Source organism: Sinohyriopsis cumingii, chromosome 6 (genome assembly GCF_028554795.1).
Source record: "Sinohyriopsis cumingii isolate HCF-2022 chromosome 6, ASM2855479v2, whole genome shotgun sequence".
In the NCBI taxonomy this organism is placed as follows: Eukaryota; Metazoa; Mollusca; class Bivalvia; order Unionida; family Unionidae; genus Sinohyriopsis; species Sinohyriopsis cumingii.
The window spans coordinates 65,451,978-65,477,707 of record NC_142966.1 but is presented as its reverse complement, the minus strand read 5'-3'; the positions used below and the strand labels follow the sequence as shown (position 1 = coordinate 65,477,707).

The 25,730-nt window shown below is 37.1% G+C and overlaps 1 long non-coding RNA gene across 1 annotated transcript in view; it reads right to left on the bottom strand.

Moving 5' to 3' along the window:
* LOC149797109 (uncharacterized) overlaps window positions 1–25,730 on the bottom strand; it is a 39,576-nt gene that overhangs the window by 7,848 nt on the left and 5,998 nt on the right. Inside the window, exon 3 of the long non-coding RNA XR_016421496.1 lies at window positions 13,920–14,100. This is a non-coding gene — a long non-coding RNA (uncharacterized LOC149797109). The remainder of the gene's footprint in view (window positions 1–13,919; window positions 14,101–25,730) is intronic.

Genomic DNA, 25,730 nt, shown 5'->3' with positions numbered 1-25,730 from the left:
AAACATTTTTAATTTGTTACATAAACAGGACAGTTGAAATATTATCGTGTAAAGCGACCAAAAGCACATGAAAAGACCTAGGATTACAGTTTATGAATAAAACTCTACTATCTACACACTATATATAGACGTAAAATGTAACACTTACATATCTTGGAAACCGTAGCCAATCAGTTGTTATAATTGTCATTTTTGAATTCGGAACATACATAAGCATAATTAATAACACAATTTATCTCTGAAGCAGACGACTTCTAAAAACTTGTAGACCAGTGATATATTTAGTATACAATCAGCATTATTGATGACTGGATGTTGGACGAGCATACCTTAATGTTTACATGGGAATAAATTAGATAATATTCGGCAAGGAATAAACAGATAAACAGTAAAGTACAGATACTTACAAAAATATATGTTTATATTATATATGATGCTAGGCAGACATTCTGAACAACCAAATAAAATATATAATGTTTTAAAATAATTGCAAGTTATATAACAACAACGGTCAAACGTGAATGAATTTAAAACGAATACTGTATTATGTGAGGTTTTGAAAAGAAAGAAACAAATGACAAAACAATACCTGGCGACATGAAATCAATTCGCCTAAAAAATGCAATGAGACGACCATGGGGAAAACAATACCCAGATGAGATAGTTACTTATGTTACAGATGCAGTGAAAATAGATGATATGTTACAGATTGTACTCTTCATTTCATTTATGCCATCCTAAAAGATACGGAGAACACAAAGAACTATAAATTGGTCTATGTGGTACTAAACACGTTAGAGGAAAATTAAATAGAAACAATGTCAGTCTGTTATGGTTGTATTTATGTTATTTACTAATTTTCAACAAATCAAATGTGGTGAAGTGAACAAAACATCAAATATCCATTCCCTTAGACAATATGTTTTAATGTATGACTTTGTGACATCTATAAAACCACTAAACTCAAAATAGTAGTCATAAAATAAACAAAGACAAATTAATATGGAAGGAATATTTGGATTACAACAAGTCTGATATCTTCTTTAAGAAGGCAAGAACAAATAATGATAATCACAAAGAGCTTTTATCCTGATATTCAAGTAACGCAATATATACATTTGTAAAGCCTTATAACAGGATTATACGTGGCGCTATGAATTGTGGAAAACCAACGTTTGCTCTAGATTGGATTCAAAATGCGTAATATGTTCTCTTATTTTAACTTTGATTTATGTGTCCAACATTTATGTAAAATAAGACCTATGACGGAAAATTTCTTTTTAGAGACTTCAACGATCGAACTACTCGATAGTGTTTACCAGGGAATTAATGTTTTGTTTCTAATAAATGACTGTGCCAGCATTGAATATTTAGAAAACAAGCAAGAAACCGAACCAAGTTAGTACTTAGTTGTAAACGTTATTAAATATATGTGGGGGTTGCAGTCCATACATATAACTCTTTCATAAAGATACTAGTGAAAATGTTAGATCTGTACCTGTCTTTAATTCCAAAGATAAAACGTCTTGCGAAATGTACCTGAGTAAAATAATGTAGAAAAGTAATGAGAAATTAAATAGGTGGAACATTAAAGGGAAAGAAACTGACACAGTATATTTAGCAAATGGTGCAAACTCTTGGACTGTAAAATATATCTCGTTGCTAGTGATATTTTCACATTGCTTCTCTTTATTAAAATTTTCATCTCTTTACGAACGTCAAAATTACTCTTTCTGAAATTGATCAGTTGCTTTGTCTCATAAACATATTCAATATAAAGGGTATACCACGGATCTTGATCGAATAAAACTATGCATGTTTCCTATTTTATATTAATAACTTAAGATATGACTTCATATTGTGATCGAGGATAATGCATCTCTCTTTGTACTTATTATGCAAAATAATTTAGGTACCCTTATATTTTTACATATTTTCACTATAATGTGGATAAATCAGACACTTTAGGAAAGTATTTTGGGTGCTAAAGGAACGTCTTTAAAATAATTATGCAGATGTGTTCGTACTTTCTACAATCAATTGTATCCATTCCAAGATATTAACTTCTATTTGATTGTTTTCATTCATGTTTAATTACCCCATTTAAAGTTTTTGAGAGACATAAATTATATCAATATAATTCGTTGGGAATTTGGAACGTAATGAATGAATTTGACCATGACTTATCATATTCATTATTATAAGTCTAATGAGTTGCCTTTGCATATATATCTAGTATAATGCTGACTCCACCTCCTATATCTGATTCAATCATATGGAACATATTACAACATGTTCTAATTCTTGTAATTATTCATACAGACATTTTTGCATATTACACAAGTCTCTTTATTTAGTTGTCATTGTAGATCATCAAAGGGCTTCAATTTGAAACTCTTTATAGCATTATTAATATACGGATAATCCGCTTAACTCATTCCTGATCGACTGTAGTTTGAACTTTTAAAGATTATGTTTGTGATGCTTCACTTTCATTTAAGCTTGCAAGTAGATGTGTTTGTTCGTAAGGGTACATATAATTTCTCAATGATTTTGGTTTAACTCCTCCAAAATATTTTATTATCTCAGTGCATTTAGTATCATTGATATTTTTAACAAGATGTTGTTGTGATTCAACATAAATCTATAACCATCGATGAGTTTGATTAATGTACAAAAACGTATTTGCCGTTGTTATGTATATCCAAATTGAGTATTCAATTTGTTTTCCATAATTGCAGATTTTACGGGTCATTTCGCCAAAAAATATTGCATAGTTACATTTTGTCCATGAGTGTAGACTAAGCTTTGCGATAACTTTTGTAAACATGTGTACTTGAATCTGAGTACAGGCCATTTGTTTTCTCCCGGTGTTCATTATATTCTTTACTGAAATTTTAGTAAAGGACCTGCCCTTGTTTAGAAATTAGAATGTTCTGGAAATGAACTTTTGACCCTCATCCAGGTCCTGTTATTGTTTCTTAGGTTTTCATTACGCTTGTTTACTTCAGAATTATTTATTCCTATCTTAAAATATGACGTATAATCAGTATTTTAGTTGTGTTCAGTTAATGTGCGAGACGAATGTTTAAAACATTATTCATTTCTGTTAAAACGGGGGCCCCGAGTGGCCGAGTGGTCTAAAGCGCTCTCCGTTACGGATCACTGCCATCTCACCTCTGTCTGCGTAGGTTCGAGTCTCGGATTCGGCCAATGTGGGTATGTGAGAAAGCTTGCCAGTAGCTTCTCGATGGTCGGTGGTTCTTTCCGGGGATTTCCTGGGTTCTTCCTCCACCATTAATACTGGCCGCCATGTATAGCCTATCTTGTGCTGAAAAATGGCGTTAAACCCTACAGCAACAAAATCTGTTAAAACGTGCTCATTAACACTTTTGGACAAAACAACTATTTTCGGATTATTGTGAATTAATTTAGAGACATTTTGGATTATATAATTATGATGCATCAAAACTGTTAGCTTAATAAAATTGATCCATGTCAATGGTTCATCAGCACATTCAAGAATGGAATTAATTCTCAATACCATTGGAATTCATTCGAAATACTCGATACTTTTGGACTCGTCATATAACGTTTAGAACTAATTGGGATTTAATTCACAATACTGTAAGTTCATTATAATGTTTCACTTTGTATTCTAAGGATTTAACTTATTTGTTGAATTTTACTAAACATGTTGGTTTTCGCTCCTTAATATTACTAAGTTTAAGACCATATTGTGGTAATATAATTTTGTGGGCTCATCAGGAATAAAAATTGTTAATAATATTTCAGAAAACTTAATATCTTTCGAAAATTTTATTTCACCATGCTTCTGAATTTTCTTAGTTCTTGGTATTTAAATTTCGTATAGATAAGAAATCTTTAGAGAAACCAACAAGCTTTCACAACGTCATCTAAGGTGGAGAAATTTATTTTAAATCCTACTGATTAAGGGTTAGAGTCCTTGAAAAGTACAAATTGCTTCAGCTTGCCAGACAAAATGATCTTTCTGAAGCGAAAAAATTAAAGTTGGCAAGCAGAAAGCACACCCTCCTTTACGCAGATGTTCAGATTTTGATGTTACCAGAAATATTAGGTTGGTACCATCTTTTAATGACAATGAGTTAAATCCATATTTTCCACATTATGTGAAAATTGCTGAAACGTTTTAATGGCCATAACATCATTGCTTTTTTATTAATGCAAAGCATATGTATTGGCAAAGTTCATGTAGTCAACACTTCATTGTAGGCAAAACAAAGTGCTAATAGTTATGAGCTTAAGGAATATATATATATTGAAGGGTTATCAGTTAGTACGTAAGGCATATCGACCAAGGTTTAGGAACTGCAGGAAAGAAACTGACAGATACTTGTCTACTTTGTTAGTAAAAAAGAAGAACTATTTGATAGATGGTGCTCAACCAAAATGATTACGATAGTTTCTGGAAGCTTATATTAGATGAAGAGTTCAAGAATTGAATCCATACTGACGTTAAGACCTACCTTGACGAAGAAAACATCGAATCTTTAACAAAATCTGCTCCTACAGCTGATGATTATTCCTTGACTTACAAGGACTAATTTGTCAATAATTTCTCTCTCAGCAGTTTATTTTTAACAAATAATCTCAATCAAATCAGTTACTTACGAATCTCAGTCTGGCACTACTTTTAGGAATAAAACTTCTCATATGACTTATCAGAAATCCATATCGCTTTCTACGTGCAATTATAGTAAGAAGAAATGGCACTTTAAATCTGATTACTATAGATTTAAAATCCAGTAACACAATCAAGACAAAACAATAACTATTCCAAATGATCTTATGTCTAAGAGGTCATGGTCACGGTGTGATATTGAAAGCAGTACATTTGTGCTGCCAAGCAAACCCCAGTCGGATTTTTTTATGTCTAAAGGATCTGTATCACTTGTTGGTGATTCTACCAAGCCTATCCTCCTCAAAAAAGTTTTGGGTACATTAACTTTTCAGTGTCTTTTGTTATCAAGTACTTTCCCTTTAAGCTTTTTTATCTTTTTTCTAGTAAAAATGTTCGAATTTAGGGAATAGAGTGCGGCTTTGCTAATGTTCCTCTCCTTTGTGTAAACATGTCACCAGATTTAGACTCAGGAACCATGACAGACGGGACAGTGACTGATGATATTCGTTTATTACTGGGCAATGACCTAGCTGGAAATATGATTGTAATTAATGCACTAGTAACTGACAAATTCGGCTTAGATCAAAAAGACTGTCCGATTGAAAATGAAATCTCTGATTTACATCCTGCTTGTGCAGTTTATACAGCTATGACATAAAGAGTTCTTGAAACTGCCATAGATCAGGACAGTGTTCATTTAGCTGGCATATTTTTATCAGGTCACGTTTGCTCCTGTATTGACCAAACAGGGCGTATTTTTCACAGCGATCCTCGTTTTATTATTTATTCTATTAGTTCTAATCAGGGTGACAAAAGATAATCGCTCATTGTCAAACAGGAATAAGATCCTGAGATCTTTTCTTTCTTGTAGAGGGTTATTAGCAAAACTGAAGCCGGATAAGTACTAGTTTGTTGATTTGTTGAAATGGGGCCTTTATGAAGAAATGAAGACCATCTGTTTTTTTTTCCAGCTGGTGACGAGTGGCCAGTAAGCTGTCACATTCTGTTTGTTAGTAAGTCGTATAGACAGGAAATTCTTAGTCTAGCGCATGAAACTCCCTTTGCTGGTCATTGCAGGGGTCAAACAGACTTTTCGCATGATCTTATGTAATTTTTATTTTCTGTAGATACAAAATGGTGTTCTGAAGACTGTAAATCTTGTTATACTTGTCAAATTGTACAAAAAGCCTATCAGAAGATACCTAAGGCTGGTCTGTAACCTATTGGTGCATTTCGTGAACCATTTAGCTTGTACACGATTTTGGTACCTTACCTAAGACAAAGTCAAGGCAAACAATACTTTTTCACAATAATGTGAGTCTCCAACATTTCCAGAGGCGATTCATTTGAGAAATATTACATCTTAAACCATGCTATAAGGTTTATTTTTTTATCTTTCCTGACCTTAACAAATCTATGCAGTCTGATCAAAGGTCAAATTGTATGTCTGGAATTTTCCAGTAAGTTCTGCATTAACTTAATAATCCAGCAGCTTAAATGCGTCTGCCTATTACCTGAATGTCAGGTGGCATTAGCCATCAAACTTTGAAGAATATGATTCGGTCATATTGCTTTGATACAGGGAAAGATTAGGATATGGTGTTTCATTTCTCGTATTTGCTGTTACAGAATCGAATAAAAAATAATTGGGTTTGAGACCTTTTGAACTAGTTTTTGAACATACAGTATGTGGACCATTCAAGTTATTTATTGAGAACCTTCTTGAACCTGACAATTAAGAAACCAATTTTTTTTGACTATGCCTCTGATTTGAACAACAAGTTATCAAAGACTTGTGAATTAGCAAGAGCTAATCTTCCATCTACTCAGTCACAAATGAAAGTATGGGTATGACTGAACTACGAATTAAAGAAGGTTTTTGCCTAGTGATAGCGGTTTTATTCTCTTTCCAATAAATCAAAATCCTCCTTAGGCTAATTATGCAGTTCAAAAGAAAGTAAGTATCATTAACATTCCTGGTATGCGAAAACAGAAACAACTTTACAATATAAATAGTCGAGAGGTGTATGTTGACAGTGATAGCCCTGTTAATCATTCATTCGATTTTGTTGTACCTGTCCAACACACTAAGGATTTAAACGATGACATGCAAACGGACTGTAGTGACTTTCGTTAAACCAGTCTTATGAATACGGAAATATTGAATAATCTGTACCAAAACATTTCACGTCTAGAACCACAGAAAAAGATTGAATTAAAACAGTTGTTATGTAACTATGAACACATGACTCCTAGTGTTCCAATAAGGATAAACACAATCTACCATGATATTGAAGTTTGGAGATTTTACACCCCTGAAACTGATGAAACCTTTCAATCTTGAATGTTTTAACCGAAATTCAGTATTTAGTTGAGAATGTGTTTATTGAGATAAGTAAAAGCAACTGAATTTGCTTTGTAATCTTGTGCCAAAACAATACCATAATTTCTATATGTGTACTGACTACAGAAAAGAGTGTAACATGTAACATTCTCATACATTTATACCAACTAGCTTTTCTAAATTGCAATCTAACATTTTGCTCTGAAATCAATGTTCTTTACATAATAGATTTTATATCTATATAATTGTTTTGTCTGTTCAGTCTCATTACAAATTAAAATGGTAAAATACTGAGCTAATTTCATTAACAACAGTTACAATATCTCTTTCTAAGCTTAGCGTTTCAACTTTTAAATTTCTGAGTAGAAAACCCGATATTATTGGCAGATATAAAGGATACTTTATTATTGTCAGATATTATGGTGCAATTCCAGCGCACATCTTGAAATTGTTTCATAGTTGAAACGGTGAATCCATTGGTATATTAAAGCTACCAGTACCCGTACAAGAAAGATGCATCGCGTTGAATCCTAAGAACATTGTGTTTGAAGGCTTTAAAGAATCTCCGGGTTTGGAAGACAAGACAACAAGGAGTTGACATACATTTCATATACAGATTTGCGGTCTAAAACAGTTGAATATACATTGCTCCGAGATCTGCACTTCTGAATATCATCATGATTTCAATAAGTTCAAGCAGATCAGTTTTACCTGTAAATATTTCATTATCTTATTCTGTAAGTTAATATTAAATTTATATAGTCATAAATGAAGTTGATAGATTTTAGAAAGCATATTCACCAGTCCCTAGCATAACGTAATGTCTGCATATAATACAATTAAAACTGTTTATATGTTGAGGCTAGAAAACCCACTAAACCAATATTCACTCCAGAACATTGATTTTTTGCATGAATGATTTGAAAGGCTTTTCATATGGAATATGGATATCATCAGTTAGATATTCTCCTTGCCTACTGTCACAAAATAAGTTGGAAAACAAGCAAAATAGTTCTTTGGTAGACATCCAACTAATATGTATTGAACGATGCAAGTTATCAATAATTCTAAAACTTAGATCAGGTTAATATTCTATGGGAGAAACTTTATTCGTGGAAATGCATCCCATACAATCCAATTATGTGTTTCTTTCGTAATTTTCAAAATTTCTTTTGACCCATCGTTGAGTATCGACCCGAAATCCAGCTTAGTTTTAAAATATCATAAAATAGTTACTAGTTTCAGGTTGTATCGGATCTCATTTACAGAGTCTCGGCGATTTTTCCTTTTAAAAAGATAAGCCTGAGCAATGCATTACAGGTAGGCATCATTATATCTGCAATGCAATAATTGCGTTATTTTAGAATCTATCCATTTAATTATATGTTGCTATTTAAAATATTTTCATCATTGTCTGTCTCTCTATCAGGCTCATTAATGTTGTAATCATTGTCTATATCTGTATCGAATTCCGCAATATTGGCATTATGTTATGTACATATATCATGTTTTGAGAATATATACCTTCCAAATTAGGGGCCCCGAGTGGCCGAGTGGTCTAAAGCACTCACCGTTATGGATCACTGCCATCTCACCTCTGTCTGCGTCGGTTCGAGTCTCGGATTCGGCTAATGTGGTTATGTGAGAAAAGCTTGCCAGTGGCTTCTCGTGGGTCGGTGGTGCTTTCCAGTTTTTTTCCGTTTTCTTCCTCCACCATTAATAGTGGCCGCCATGTATAGCCTATCTTGTGCTGAAAAATGGCGTTAAACCCTACAACAACAACAACAACAACCTTCCACAATATTTGTATCATTGTTTATACCTATATGATGTTCAACAATATTGGGGTTATTGTATATCTTCATAAGTATCCACAATTTTGTCATCATTCTCTAAATCTCTGTGTGTGTGTGTGTGTGTGTGTGATTTCGATTATTAACGTAGCTTTAACATTTTTTCAGTCATATCGTTTCGATGTCGCAGTGTGACAGTTTATAGTGATGTCTAGAACTGGACCATCATGCCACGGACATTTCGCACTATGTCCGACCCAGTCACATTATCCTGACACCTGGCCGACCAGTCCTAACACTAACATCCTATTGCTTAGCGCCCAGCGAGGTAGCTGTTAGTACTATTGTTATAAGTCATTGTTATAACTCAACCGAGGTTCGAACCCGCGACCTCCCGTATCAGAGGCGTACGTTCTAACCATTTATGCAATCGCAGTCAAGATTTACATCAAGTTCCACAATAATGGCATTATTGCCTAGATCTGCATCAAGTTCCACAGGTTCAACAATGCTGTAATCATTGTCTGTATCTATATCAAATACCACAATAATGGTATAATTGCCAATATCTATATCAAGTTCCACAATATTGTAACCATTCTATATGTCTATTTCAAGTTCCATTATATTGTAATCAATGTCGATATCAAGATCAGCTTCACAATATTGGTGTGCGATGACCATTGTTTAATTGGGGTTAAGATGTGATACATGCCACATCCAAATATATGTCTTCGTTTTAAAAACAACATGCTTGTTAAAATTTTGAAGCTAAACTATGTAGTCTGATTATGTTTCAATAACAGTCGTGCGACAAAAAGACGACATTTTAAGAAACATTCTCTCTATCCCGGTTTTTGTGGATGTGTTTCTGTTTCTATAATGAAAAACAAATCCATTTATACTTACTATATCAGTATTATTCATTATTTCTTTAAGAAACAAAATATCTTGCTAAATCTGTTTAAGTTCTCTTGCTTCGGAGCTTTTTAATGAATCAGCTAGGCTCTTGAATTGATAGGTCTTGATTCCTTCAGCAACCTTGTGTATTGTGAACACAAACATAGTATTTTACTACGGGAAATCAATTCCACAAATTGTCATAAGAATGGTTTCCATATCAACACATAGATTGGCTTCATAACATAGTAGGTTATGATGTACTGCTTAACATTTGAATTACAAAGTGAGCATTTACATTTTGGAACAAACCATTACTTTGGTATTATTGAGGACTCATTCAAAAACAATCTGGATTATTATAATTGTGATACATCTAGTCTATTGCTATTTCGCACATCCAAGACGATTGTAACATCAGCACATTCAAGATTGAAATTCATTCTGAACACTCTATACTTCTGAATTTATGACAGAACATTTGAGATTATTTGGGATTGAATTTATAATAATGTAAGTTCCTCGTAAGTTTTAATTTTATAACTTAAATAAATTTGTTGAATGTTACGAAATATTTTGGTGTTGCTTCTTTGGTAACTTGGTGTAAGATCATAGAGTCGTAACGATAGCTACTGAGAAAAATGCCACAATTAACACTCTTTTCCATGCAGTATTAAATTTAGCTGTTACAGTTGAGAACATTAAGCCTTTGTTGAAGATGTTTAAGATGACAGTACATTCACCAAAATATATGGGATTTCAGAATCTCTGAAGTTAATTATTCCAACTTCATTACTCATTTACGGCATAAGGTGTATCACCAGACAAAACAACCAAGTAAATCAATTACAGTTGGTGGACCTAAGGAGGATAAATATATTTAAATCCTAAAATCAAAAACTAGAAATCAACGTAAGCAACAACTGAAGCGAATAAACAACTTGTTATATTTTACATAATTCCTGCTTTTCAAGTTCTTTTGCTAAGACTAAGCTATCGAGTTCGTACCTTATATTGCCACCTGCCGATAATGGTTTTACTTTTAGGTTAGAAAAGATCAAAGAAATTAAAACTGATTTCATGAAAGTAATTAAATATTATAGACGTGGACGGTATATCAACTCCTAGGTTAAGAATCGTAGTAATAGTAATATGACATAGTATTCCTGTAGCATTCAACGGCTTTAGTGCAACTTTACTTGGGTATGTTGCTAAAGCTTTCAAAGAAAGTATCGTAGTATATATCAGTTTTAAAACACGCCGAAATGTTAACATATACAACAAATACGCTAAACGGTATGGCTGACATAAATGATAACAGATTTGTGAAGTATTTTGCAGCAAATTGGAATCCATGATAATAAAGGGGTAAAAGCTACGACTTAAACGTCAAACCTGCATCTATTCTGTAAATGTTAACTGCACTAAGTTCCGCTGCTGAAATGGAGCGTTACGTTCCCACTTAAAGGAAACCTGAAAACATTGAACTTATTCAGCAAGCTCGGCCAAAAAGTATATTTTACAAATCCATTTGATAAGAGTGGCAGAAAGTTTTCCATTCTTTGAAAGATAATAGCTTTTGTTGTTGGCTATTACAATATTAAAAATAGACTTTCGAACAACGTGTTCTATTAAATCAAAGAAAGGCAGCAAGCGACGGGAAAACGTTCTAACAGATAAAGTTATAAAAAATCGAAAACGAATGTAAACGTCCGATTTGGTACAACTAAATATTGATGAATTATTTCTTTAGACATAAATTTTCAGCGATTAACAAAGTACTTAAATGAATTAAAGCAAACGTTTACAAGCCGAAATATATTATTCAAAACAGGCCACGAAAGAGACTATCTTGCAATCAGTACTAGTGTTGATAACGAAAAGTTCCGGATTAAGTAAAGAGTCGATAATGTTAAATAAAAAAGAAGAGCATGGACAACTTTGAAACTAAATGAAAGAAATAGATCGATATAAAGTCATGTGTAGTAAATATTATCACTGATGAAATAAATTATTTTTTCTTCATTTAACTTGGACATGAATACAGTGTTCTAGAGATACATTGCTTCATACCTTTTGCATAGCAACAAGTCCAGCAGCTAGCCACAGTGTTTGTAAAATATTGGAAAAAATTGTAACATTTTAAGACTGAAAGTACACTTCAAAATTAATATTATTTATGGAATTGATTATGCTCCAACTCTCGGTTTCACTAATATGTTATTTGATCAAAACTGGAATATTGGTATAAAATATTGACAAATGTAAGTTTCCTTCTTTTGAAAATATTGAAATTAATATTGGATTATAGATAAATAATACGTTTTGATTTCATTACAAATTCATTAAACATCTTTATGTGTATTAAATAATTGCTGACAAATACATTATAATCACTGACAAACTATCTGGATGACATGAATAGTTAAACAATTTCCCTGGATATCGTCGCAAACCAGGATTTCCAGCCTGAGATTTAAAGACATGTACCGTTATCGAAATTAATTGAGATTAGGTAGGGGTAATCAGAGCAAAAGTAGCAATAATGACTTGTGGTGTAATTCTTATTTGTGTCCAAAATTGTGAAATGAAAGACGAATAAGAAATGAAAATAAAGTTTGAAGAATTACAAAAAGCGACTTATGAATTCAACATAGTCAGAGCAAAAGCATTCGATAACCTGAAGAAACGGTTGCGAAAAATACGGTTTAGTTATTCAGAATGTATATATTTTAGAGGAAGCTCTTTTTACTTATTCTACTGCTCACACCATTGTTGAGTTAGAGAAACCTAGACAACGTACACGCAATGCCTTTTCCAACCTTCTGTCACGTTGATAACGTACTAATATGTTTTCTTTACTGTTTTAAATGGAGATAGTGATCATGTGATCTGTGAGCTGGGTGCAACCCGAAATAAGTCCCAAAACAATTTAATTAAGTATATAAATAGCGGTGGCAGCATACGAAATATGTATAACTCCTCGTACACAAAACCTCTGAGTGTTAAACAGCTTGGTCAAACGCTTCATTATTTTGGTGGCATGAAGTAGTATAAAATCTAAACGATGGCTTAACTTGGTAATATAGGCGTAATATTGGTTTGTATTAAAATATTTTTGTTAATACTAATGCTTACAATGCAGCTGTGAACACATCTATGAAGAATGCTTGTGAAATATTCATTTCTTATAGTAGGTATTTATAATTTTCATGGGGTTTAAAGATTTATGGTGGGGTTTAAAGATGTATGATTACTAGATTACTATAATCGCTTAGATCAGATTAAATAGACAAATTTAAAAAGATAAGACCAGGAGCATTTATTATGGAAAACATTGTTACATAAGCTGTTCAGATGATTGCTTATGAAAAAGAATTTAGAATGCCACTTGATTACCAGATGCTAACTTTGTACAGCAGTTATTTTCTTCGATGCCATTTACAAAATATTGAGAAATAGATTGCACCCAGAAATGTTGAAGTTGACTCCTAGAATCGTTGGAGGAGTGAACAATGGAAGGGGGAACATGTTAATGTAATCAGCAGTTATATGTTAGGCACATGCAATGCAAGCAACTCACATGGTACTCACTCACCACGCTCACCACAGAATAACATGTATATGAACATTTGACATCACCGTAACACATAAATACTAAATGCACTCAGCAACAACAATAGTAAACAGTGGTTTACATTAGATATATCTGAATTAAGGGCGACAGGGGAAATCCGTCTCACTTTCATTGTTTCTAACGCTTGGGTGTGAGGAGGGCTTAAACATGTATCCACTATGTGAAATAACCTCATTTAATAAACACATAATATTTGAAAAAATAGAAGAAAGAAGCTCTTTGGTATCCTTAGGTTAAGTGTTGTTAATAATGTATTAATGCTCCGTTTGTATCGTTAGGTTGGATAGCATCTTGTTGTTTTCGACAAACGAAAATGTCATATTTTGAAGTTGAACCATGAATTGTACTATCCAATAACAACAAAATCGTGCAGGATAAGGTGTTAGTTGTGCAAAAAATGCCAGTGGGTGTATGTGGTAATGTAGTGTTTAGAAATTTTTAAAAATTCAAGCTAGATTGTTTGTGTGTCTGGCACATGAGCCAACACTGTACAGACATACAGTAACTATACTACTTAGAAATTCACTGAGAAATGGATCGTTGGTGCAAACAATTATCGACCTTTGCAGATAGAATGATTACCTCGATAAGTCTGGAGACAAAGCCCCCTGGTATGTGGGTCACGTTCACAATTTCATTTGATATGTACAGCCTTTCGGGAGAGAGAAACGTCTTCACGAATAAACATTGAAGTCCTAGTATACGCCAAGAACTACAAAATCCTTCGACATCCTTCAGAATGCTCAACGGGTTGTCGTAATGGCTAAACAAGTGTGATTGAAAAAATTCTCGATTAAAACTCTTTTGAAAAGAAAGATAATGGCATACAAAACGTGACATGCTGAAATGCAAACAAGGATAGTTAATGATGCGTATAACCTAGCATATTTAAATAAAGCCTATACATTATTTTCGGGAATTTGACTGCATTACAATCTGTAAAATGATTGAAGACATATTATTGATCATTCACGAAAGCGCGTTTGTATTAGTAGTTAATGGGGGCGTATACGAACAATGGAACTTACCATTAAAATACAGGCTGGGGAGATATAAGGACAAAGAATATAAGAACAATGGGAATTACCATTAAATTATAGGCTGGGGGATATACAACAAGGGGGAATTTAACACGGTGGGCCTGTATACGTACAATATGAATTGGAGAGGGATGATGTCAAGGTACTGGACACTGACAACAATGTTGCATGTGGCTGACATCAATCGGGCGGAGCAGTTAGGAACAGTGTTGCAAGGGGCTGACCTAAATACACGCTACTGTAGGTATGGACAAATACAATAGAAGCATAAAGATAGAGACATGGTTAGAGACATGTATAGACGTAGATAGACATTAACATATAGACATGGTTAGAGACATGAATAGAGACATAGATCTATCGCACAAATATAGATTAATGTACAAAAATATATTACACAAACAACTATACAATCGACTAAAATAATTAAGCAAGAGAAGATATCTTGTCGAGATATATCAGTGGCCCTGAAAAGGGGCGTTTAACTTTCTTCTATTTATGTTATCTCTTCCCTTCTTCTTTTCCACAAACAGCTAATTTTTTGCAGTATATATCAAATGAAAAATGGTTCGAATGACCGACTGACTGACTGTCTACCTAAATTAACTTCGCTTGCTCAAAGTGTCACTGATGTCGTTTCCCACCTTGGGTAACACGTAGAGCCTGGCTTCTTGGATGATGGTTTTGTACTCGTTGGCAATGACCATCGAATGGAAAACGGTACTGTTTCGATCCAGTCTCAGGTGGACATCCACATCTTTCAGCAAATCCTTTTCTTGCAGCCACGTATCCAAAATGCACACGATCCATCAGTTCTAAACTACGTCCTTACAGGATTTTTGTTCGACAGTCGTTAAAGCCCACATTGTGAGGATCGTCAGCAGCTGTCAAAACTGTAAAAGCAAACTTGTTTTTGTTTTGGCCGCAAGACTCCCGTTGTTACCGTTATAGTATTTATTGGGAAGGATTGGGTAGAAGGTAACCGATGCAGCTGTTCAACAAAATAGTCCACAATTATTTGTCTTCTGACACAATACACCACAAAGATTTGGCTGAAAAAGACGATTTGAGTTTTAATCACACGTTTCCCACACCACACCCACAAGGGTTGCTTTTGTAGATTTTGCAGAAATGAGCTCGTTGAAGGAGTGATCGCTGTTGCTATTGAAGCTGTGTGGAAGGACATGATGATCACTTCTTTTTATTGTCGATGACTGCGAAACGACGATCCAAGAATCAAATCTGGGAGGGCATCCTTTTCAACGCACTTTCACTTATTTGAGACGTCTTTTTCCCACTTTTCAGGTTTTTTATCTAAAATACTTTCGATGTCGTACACTTCGTCTTTTGTTTGGTCACTCGTTGCAACTCGATCAAGTACAAAGTTCCTTTTAACACTTCCCCGTTTATGTCTTCCAATTTACAGACGGCAGGATGACGGCCACAAACTCGTCCAGTAATAAGAAACAATTCGGTGGTCTAGTTAGATCAGTAACCTTTGTCGAAAGTACATTTTCTTTTGCCAATGCGCACACAATCTTCCGTCGTCAGCACTTCATCTTTCTTGGGGACAGCCGCAGTCGCAGTCGGGGACGTACAGAACAGGCTCTCAAAGACGGTCACTTCGTTATCGGGAGTCACTTATTGGGGGGGGGGGGGGGGGCATATCCGATGATCCGATGGTAAGATCGTTTGTACTCTTTAACCAGGAGCGGTAAGACGTCGATGTACTTGAGAGTTTGTTGAAGAGTAAAATATTTCCCACATGTGTTCTTTCAAGGTTAATTGATGACATTACACGATTCTGGCTTTGGTTTCGGGATTCTCAGTGGTGAAAAAATGAAGGTGTTGCTTCTTCAATTGTTTCTGGAAAGCTTGCTTCAGAAATTCTGTGCCTTTGTCGGTTTACCATCGAAAAAGGTGACAACCACTTTGTTTCAACACCAGTTTTAGGGCTCGCACTAACTCAATGCACGATATGGAAGTTAATGGCACAACCCATGCACATTTGGATAAGACTTCAATGACACAAAACAACTATTTGTATTCACGATTGTAGGTGGTCACATGAGAGACATCGGCTAAATCGGCTTGCCATTGATGATTGATACCCTCCACTCGGATGCGATTTCTGGAAAATTTTCGTTGAATGGGTTTGGGTAAGGTGTACCTGACTTGTTCTTGTAACCATCGTTACACTTGGGGTAAACGGACACTTTTCAGTCGAGTTTCGGCTGCACTATGCAATTTCTGAACTCCTCCGTAACCTGCAGGTTGGGCTTTACGTTTCCGACGTGCCACGGGAGTACAAGTCGAGGAAGTCGTGGTGGTGGTGGTGGTAATGGGATGGCTTTGTCTTGCTTTCTCTTTTCATATCTGCTTTCCCTTCTTTCATTTTCAGTTATGTTGACGGAGGAGTGGACATCATCTTTATAACCAAAGCGTTGAGTTGTTCTCGTTTGGGGTGTGGGAGACGGGGTCAAAAATTACGCTGAAATCTTACTATGAATGGAAGCCACAGACGGTATTTGAAAGACTTCTCGTGCCTCTTCTTCCTCTGGTCTCTCTGGGGGTGCGTCGGTTTTGGTCACTGGGGTAGCGGTGGTGATGGACATTTCATCAGGGTCTTAAAACCTTTCAGAGTCGGTGGACCTGTTTCGTCTAACACTTTCTGGTGAAAGAGTTGAAATCGTTGCAACACTTGACCGTACTGATGCGATCTTTCCGTTTCTGACAAATCGCTGCAATCCAGCTTCGTGTTGTAACTGGGATAACTCGGTCAGATGAGGATTTCGAGGTAAATGGGGGGCTCGTTGTTTTTGCCAACGATGGAATTCCAAACATCGTTTGTAAGGGACTAAAGTCAACATTCATCCTTCCATCAGATTCCATAGTACACGCATGGGATCTTTTCACCTTAGAGGTTCCTTCTATCTTGGTCTTTTTTATCATGTACCACCTTGTGCACCATGAGCTCATATGAGTCCCTTGTTCCCAATACTCCTTTCACCAAGGGTCATAACAATCAAGTGCACAAATAAACCGCGTTGCACTAACATCTTTTTCTTTTTACGGCTGGTTATCTTCTTCTTCACCATTTGGCCAAGAATGTGTCTACGCTTGGCTAAGCATTCTTTCTGATGCTTAGACAGATGTGTCATTCCTTTGAAGACGTTCAAGCAACATTTGCAACAGTATCAGCGACGTCTTTGGAGGAAGTCTGAATGAGTTGTTTGGACAGGACCAACAACATGCACCAATGTTTGACTAAACGAGGTGGAAGTCCTTTCCTTTTTCTTTTTTTTTTTTGAGGAATGGCTTCTAGGTGATGACATCTTTGTTTGCTCCTGAGAACAAACCAAATACACCAACGTCGATGACTTTGCACACGTCCTTGTACTTTAATTTTTGGGGAGATATTGTTTGAATAAGTTGTAGGGTTTGTAACCAGTATTTTGACTAACTCTTTTACTGTCCCATCATATGATTCTCCCCTTTGGTTGCTCCTCTTTTTCTTTGAACGATTGTGTCTTTTCTTGGGTGAACGATGTTGGGCCAATTGTTTTTTCGGATGTGGGGTCTCACTACGTTGGTGATGCTGTGCACTTCCGGCTGGGGACTTTTTTGCGTTCAGGAGCACAAAAACACTGATGCCCATCGTTTAACACAGGTTCTTTTTATAGTGTAGTTCGTCGCCACTGATTGTCGGTACTTTATGACAGGCAACACTGGACGTTGAGGGGTTCACAACGGACTAAACCGAGTCAGTTCTTGCTTGGATTAATTCTGTAAACTCTGTTACATGCCCATCTCTCTTGGACTTTGATATTCGGGGCGGGTACTTTGTTAGCACTGGCGCTGAAGCTAAAGATGAGGAGGCTGTCGCCTCTGAAGAAGTTCCTAGAGACACCGGTTTCTATTGTTTCATCAAGTCAGGAAATTCGGGTGACAAATCGCACTTGGCTGGCATCACTAGCAAAGGGTTAAATGGAAGAACCTGAGGCTACTGGAGCCACTGTCAGCGTCGCAGTTCATGGTTTTTGTATGTAAGGTTGCGTTCGGGTCATAGTGCCTCTCTTGCGGATAGAAAGTATTTTCTTGGGTCTTTTCTTGGGACTTTTCTTGGGATATTACTTTTTCTGGAGCAGTGACCTGGTCTTTAGGCCACTGCTCTTTTTCTTTTGGATACGTTTTGGTTTGGGAGGAGTGTTTTTTTTGTGGGTGACTTTTGGGGCATTTGGATCACATTTTAAGAGGGAGCGAATGATAACACCTCCTAGAGAACCGCTACCTCCAGGTTTCAAAATGATTTGCTTATTGGTTTGAGTGTCGATGCGGGGATCTTCCACTTGTGTCAAGGTTACTTTGCTTCTGTCAAAAAAGCATTTCATTTGATGAGGGATATAAATAATGCCTTGAAGTAACTGGCATGTTGTCACCGTAAACCATCGTAAGACTTCTCTGAGACTGGCTTCTAAGACACGAAAACTTATTTGCGGATGTTTTTGTGCCTAATGCCTTACAAGGCACGAATCAAAGATGAGACTGAAGGGAGGTCATGTTGACTATGGGTGAGACAGACCAGAAGTGTCCGAGATTTTTATAGATATTTTTAAGTCGACGTGGACGTATACAAGACAGGTCCTTTGTGAAACAAATGGGTACCAAATCGCAAATAATCTGTGATAGTGGGTTTTAAATTCACGAGTAAATAGGCGTGAGGGGTTTGAATGGCATCATCGTACGCATGAATCAGCCAAGAAGTTCCTAACTGTTTGGCTAACATTTGCACCTGCGATTTATCTCTAGGGTTTTAAACAAGACCACATAGTGAGCATTGAAACTAATGATGCGATGGGATTTACTTTGTTCAAATAAATTTTGAGTAATGCAAATGACACTGTTGGTACATTGATGACCTTTGCCAGTTAAATGTTTTCTTCGTCTTTTCCTAACATGTCGGCCAAGATGACCAGATGGGTTTGACTGGGATCGAACACGATCCCGTCGTCTTCCTGAAGAATGCCTTCCACAAACACGATCAAATCTCTTTGACTTTCTCGCAGGAGGCTGTAAGCTGATTGCCACTGTTTCTAACGCCACACGATACGCTGAGGTGGGCGATCCGACAAATGACTTTTATGTTCGATCAAACGTTTGACAAATTCGGTTTTGCCTAAACCACTCGGTCCAGCAATTAAAATGTTAAAAGGATGGCAAAGATACAAGGCCTCGAAACTGGCACAATCTAAGTTTTCGTCAATGACTTTGAAAGTCGAGGAAGAGGTAGACAATACAGTAGAGGTAGCCATAGTAAAGGTGATGACACTTTTAGAACGAACACACACACAATACAAGAGATTTTTTTATACTTTTTCAGGCTATGTTTCTTCCAAACGTTTTGAAATTCAACACGAAAGACAAAAAGGCATTAAAGCCAAATGGTTAAGTACGCCGATACAATACACATCAAAACAATCAAGGTGGAATATAAACAAATCACTGTATAACAATTTTTATGACGACGGTTTGGTGACCAAGGGACACCTTATAATGTTCTTATTGTCCCTTCATCACTAGACACAGTCTCACAGGTGGTCTTTCGGCGGTGTCCATGTCGATGACAGTCCTGTCCTGACTGGGGTAGTTTTCCTCAATGTTGGGTTATTCTGACACTGTGACTAACAAGGGTTTAAAGTCAATAACACAAATCTTTGTCATACTGAGTACCTTTTTTGTTCAAGCCTCAAAACCAAAACCTTTCCAATAACGTACATTTTACCATTGAGGGTTTAAGTCACAAGCTATACACACATCTTTGTAAGCATCCTCAGTAGCTAAACGTTGACTAATCTTTCTTTCCCGTAGAGGTAGAGAAGTGTAGAGATGAAAGCGCAAAGATTATAAGATAATGAGTCTGTCGTGAACATTCAAAGGAACAACACATATTTTTATTATAGGTACTATCTGTAAAGAGTCCACAAGGAATTGGCAGGTAAACGAAATCTCAGAAAGGAAGTCACTAAGACACACACCACACGATGACCCCAATTCAATGGAAACAGTTCATGTAAAAAGTGTTGGCAATCTTCCACTGTCTGAATAGTGTCATTTACTTCCTTCCACGGAATTTTTTGTACTACTAAATGATAAATTTTGTGGCACGGTAGCAGGTTTTATACCCTCTTTTGTCGGAGGTAATAAACGTACTTTCGTCACAGAGCTGGTTGTACGCTAGTGGCGAATCTAAATTGTTTATTCACTAAATTGCACACCACACACCATACAGAAGTTTCCTCTCGAACCAATAATAGTTTGTGTAAAAGATTTGTGCAACCCTCTAAGTCTTCCTTCGTCGTTGCAGTATAGACAATTCGTAAGAAGAATGAATAGCATCCAAAGCATTCTGGCCCTCGGGTATTTGATCAATGTCTGACCATTGTTACGCTTTCATCAGAATCAGTCCTCTTATAGGATTCAAGTACCAGTGGTTTAAACACTGGTGACGTAATAGATGCTTATAGTCACAATGAATTAATGGTATTGTATGTTTTCACCTTTTATATCATGGTCAATATCAACGTGACCGTACGACAAAATGAAATGATTGGGAAGTCCCACTCGGTTCTGGTACACGATCTGATACAATTTTTCTAAGGGTCGACTGACAATTTGATGTGTGGTAAACGTACAGTATTGTGCGGTTCGTAGGTTGTCACTTTAAATTGTTGACGGTGGCCAAGGCGATCGATGTAGATGCAACTGCCCGTATCAAAATACAGCACACGATCTCTTAACAGGTGTAAAGCTTCGTACAATTTTAAGCTAGCGTGGGCTGCCACGTAGGCCACAATGATGACATTTCCAAATTCGTCAGCCTGCACAAATTCAAGTTCTTCTTCGTAACTGACCAGGGTCAAGTCTTCACGAAGGGCAACCACGTGTTTCATGTATTTAGTTTTGCCGTCAATCATCTGGACATAGCGGGACGGTTTTGTCAAATACTCCGTCTTGGGTAAACACGGTCGTTGTGCCATTTTTTTCAAACAAGCAATTCAACATCACTTTAGCACACGATCGCTTTCTTTCGTTTTTCTCGATGTGGTATAAAGTAATGACTACCTGCTCAAAGTACTTCTCTTTGAATTTGCTTTGGTACTCGGGAGTGTGACAGACAGAAGGAAGGATAGCCGCTGGCTTCTTGTTTCAGATTCAAATGGGCATCCACGTAGTCTGCAAAAATGCCTTTTGAGTCTCGTGGCCTTTATGGTAGTGCTCTGTCTTGGAAAAGTGGTAACGTTCGTACACTTCTAACAATTGGTATCCCAGATCCAGAGCTTTAAACAATTCCACGCTGACCCACGTTCCTGTCAAGTCGCGTTCTTCCTAAGTGTGATGACAAGGTTGGTCTTTGATGTACGCTTCGGTACAAGTGCGACACAGTGGAAACATTAGTTTTCCTTGCCAATGGTGAGGTAAAACGGGATGGTACAAGTAAGTGTGAGGCATGCCTTTACATTTATTCAATCCTTCGTATTGACACATGTTGTCCACGTGGATGTGTTCCGTCAATAATTGTGGGTACCCTGCGGAAAAGTGACAATATTTGCACACGACAGGATACAGTGAACCCACATCCAGGTATCTGATTTCTTCTCCTTTCTCCTCGTCAGCGTGATACGGCAAACAGGTATCATTCGTCCGTCCTCCATACAAACTGTACTGCGGATTCAGAGGGTCCACCAACTTGTAACTTTCGACGATGCACCTAAATTCGGGATCGGTTTTCAAACAGTGATCGTACTCGTGTTCCCACATTTCCACGACATGGTATCCTTGCTATTCTAACTTCAAGTGCCGCTTACAAATGGCCTCGTACAAGTCTTCCATGGTAGGTTGTAAAACCTGAATTTTAGTGTCACGTTCAGGGTAACAGATCTGAAATCCTGAAATAAGCAACCGTTAGACTCGTAAACGATATTGGGGTTTTCTAAGTTCCAGAAATTCACCGAATAATTTCCAATAGTCTTTTCTCTCCTCCGTTTCTGGCATGTTGGATCCATTTATTTTCTTTGCTGCAAACGTAATGTAGCCAGCGTAGAGCTTTAACTGAGTATCGACGTTTGACAAAATTGGTCGTTTGAGGGCCGATGACAGCCAGGGTCTTCTCGGGCATGAATCGTTTGCGGTACACTAAGGAACACGCTTTAACGATGGTGCAAGCTTTCTTCAAAGAATCGATCCCTCCGCGCTCCATGAACAATAATCAAAATTTTCCGCCGTAAAATGTCAACATTGGGACAACAGTACTTTGAAATTTCTTCCTAAATGTCGAGGGGGTCCGAGGCGTGAGTTTGATAGTAAGAGTAGACAGTTTCTCGTTGTTCTGTGCGCATGTTGTCGGGGTCGTAGTAGTGATCAACAGGCAAATGTGATAGAACGGTGTGCTGATTGGCTTCGGTATTGAAAAAGTGCGGAAAATAGCCTTTGACCATAATGAACATTCCAAAAGTTTTAGGCATTCGGCTCAATGGCATAGACAAATAACACATCAAATCTTTAAAATGTACTTGTCCCACTTGCATGGAAATGATTTTGGCTCCGTTCAAGGTGCTTTGTTCTGTATAGTTTTGAGCAGAAATTTTCCATCGTTCCCCGAGAAATTGTGAACCATCACCGTGGCATAGCGATAGCAATCTCCGTAATGTTGGATGTCCTCTTGACTCTATATCTCCTCGATAGGTTCTAAGATTCATTGGAAAAAATTGGCCAGTGTATTAGGTCCCCGAAAGATGTTTTCACGTCCCCCAGGAGTCTTACTACAATGAAGGCAATGACTAAAGATATGTTCTTGGATGCACTTCTCGCACATTCGACGGGGCACGCATAAATTAGGAATGTGAATGCCGGTCTCTTGCATGCATTCAAAATCGAAAAAGATGAAAATTTCCGTTTTTGTGTTCATCTTCCTCTCGCTCCTTCTCCCTCTGTTGGGGTTGATATTTTTTAATGTAACATTCGTGTTCCAAGTCCAAGTTGAGACTATTAGTAAGTATAATTTGTCCACAACTTGAACACCATTTCAGGAGTTGGCAAGCACCTTTCTGCTGTCAACCTTTGTCTTCTCAATTCACCAGTGTTTGTCCGTTGTCAAGGCAGGGTTTAGAGGCTAATCATCCTGGACATTTCGATCCGCAATGCTTGTGTTGCTCTCGATTGTTATACCTATAGTCACACTCTTCACAGTAATAACTGTATCCCAGGAATGTGTTGATACTGTTAATGGCATCGAAATGTTCATCGTGATGATGGATGTTAATGTATTATCCGTCTTTAAAATATTTGCCTCGAAACAACAGTTTTCCACGCACTTCTTGTGGGTATAATTTCAATGTGTATCGTAGAGCTAAGACGTCTTGCAAGTTTTGCATTTTAAGAATGCCACAGGGTGTGTCTTTGGGTAGGCCAGCTTGCTGTAATAGGAGTTCTGCTTCTATTTATTGTTTGGCTCGGTTAGATTTTTGAATAGCTTGCCAGCCTCATTTCCATTCTGCCGTGTCGTTCTTCTCACCACGATGACACGGGCTAAACACGTCTTTTCTTCAATGTCGTTAATTTGGATGATGCTACACTTGATGCTGCGAAGGTCGTTCACCAGCAACACCTTTTTGCGTTGTCCAGTCTCTTTGGGAAGAGAAAGTGTGTCATGCACAATGTCGCTTTTCCATTGGTGATGTGAAAATTGTCGTTGGACTGGTGTACGTGTCGATGACTGGAAGATGTCAATTCCGAATGTGGTAACATAATACTTTTCAGGTGATAATGGTGATGGTTTGACGTAGACTCTCTCGGTCTGGATGCAGACGTGACAGGTGTGGATTGTGGCTCACTCGTGTCACCTTCAAAATTGCTGGCATGGATTTGAGCCAAGACTTCAGCTACTGTGCGAGGCATTAGGTCATGTTTCTGCCTCTTACATTTTTCTCCTTTCTCCACGAAATGGTGCGATCGTTTCATCTTGATTGCAAACGGTCAAATGACTACATTTTAAACGCCATGGTCCTTTTCATATGAATGTAAAGTAAGTGTATTCTCTACATAAAGTTTCAGTGTCTTCCCTCAAAGTATTCGTTTCACTGTTAATACGTCCAGTAAGATGGAAGAGCAACACAGATCGAAGTTCTGACCAAAGCTTTGCAAGATGTCATACGAAGGTTTTCTTAAGAGAAGCCGACTGACTACTCCCCCTCCTTTCGAGATTAAAGTCAAGATACTTGATATATCTATCAGAAGAAAGGACATTGGTCTTCAAAATATATACAACGTCAAAGCAAGACAGGTGTTAAGAAAGACAAAGGTCAAGATACATGTTATCATTGTCTAGAGAACATGCACTGGTCTTCAGACTGCCTTAAAACAAAAGAGGAACGATCCAAGAAACAAGAGGAGCAGGAGGAGAGGGCCTCCGAGCATGAAGAAGAACCATGTGACAAGGAGGAAGAACTCGGATCCGCCCAGACAAGGCGACGAGAAGAAAGTGTTGAAGAAGAAGAGGAGAAGGAAAAACATTTTTAAGTATAGAAATTCATAAAAGGAGAAAGTGAAAGGAAGAGAAGAAGATAATTAACTTTTTAAGTGATCTGTTGCGAAATTTGATTGTAAATTTCACCAACTCTTCTTTCTGCCTCAGGTTAAAATCCTCAACGAACGGTAAAGAATGAGAAGGCGGCGAATGTGCTGGTACAGGAACAAATTCTTGTGAAGAAGAGATAAAATATACTAAATCCCAATTACAATCGTTCTCTTCTGGACGCAGAACTTTGTTTGCTTTGGTAGTCGCTACTATGCCATCAAGCATCGTCTCCACAGCCGGTGCATCTCAATTCATCGTATTCGCAGTTTCCGCCATGTTTTAACTCTGTCGCATTGACTAAATGAGCACAGATGCTAGCGCACCTATATAGGGTATGTGACGTCACATGTAGCTCTCTTCGGATTGGAAGACAGAATCCGCACTATGACTGAACTTGTGCAACGCGTGTTAGGATTGGTGAAAGAAGTCAATCCGTCTCGATCAACTCTTCCGTTATAGATAAGTTCGTTTCACCTCATTTCATTCACCTGTTCTCGTTTCAAGATTTGGTCTAACGTAGAACCGTCTACCCTCCTACCGTCGATACTGTTCCACCCAGACTATCCCATGTATGTCAGATCGTCGTGTGTTATCACCAAGATCACCGATACGGCTCCTTGGAAACGAGTCTATGTGGAGAGGCAAGGCTGTCAGAAGCGAGTTTTTATCTACGGTCCAAATGTCAGACGCAGTTTGAGGAAGAGAAGAGGACCCATGCGA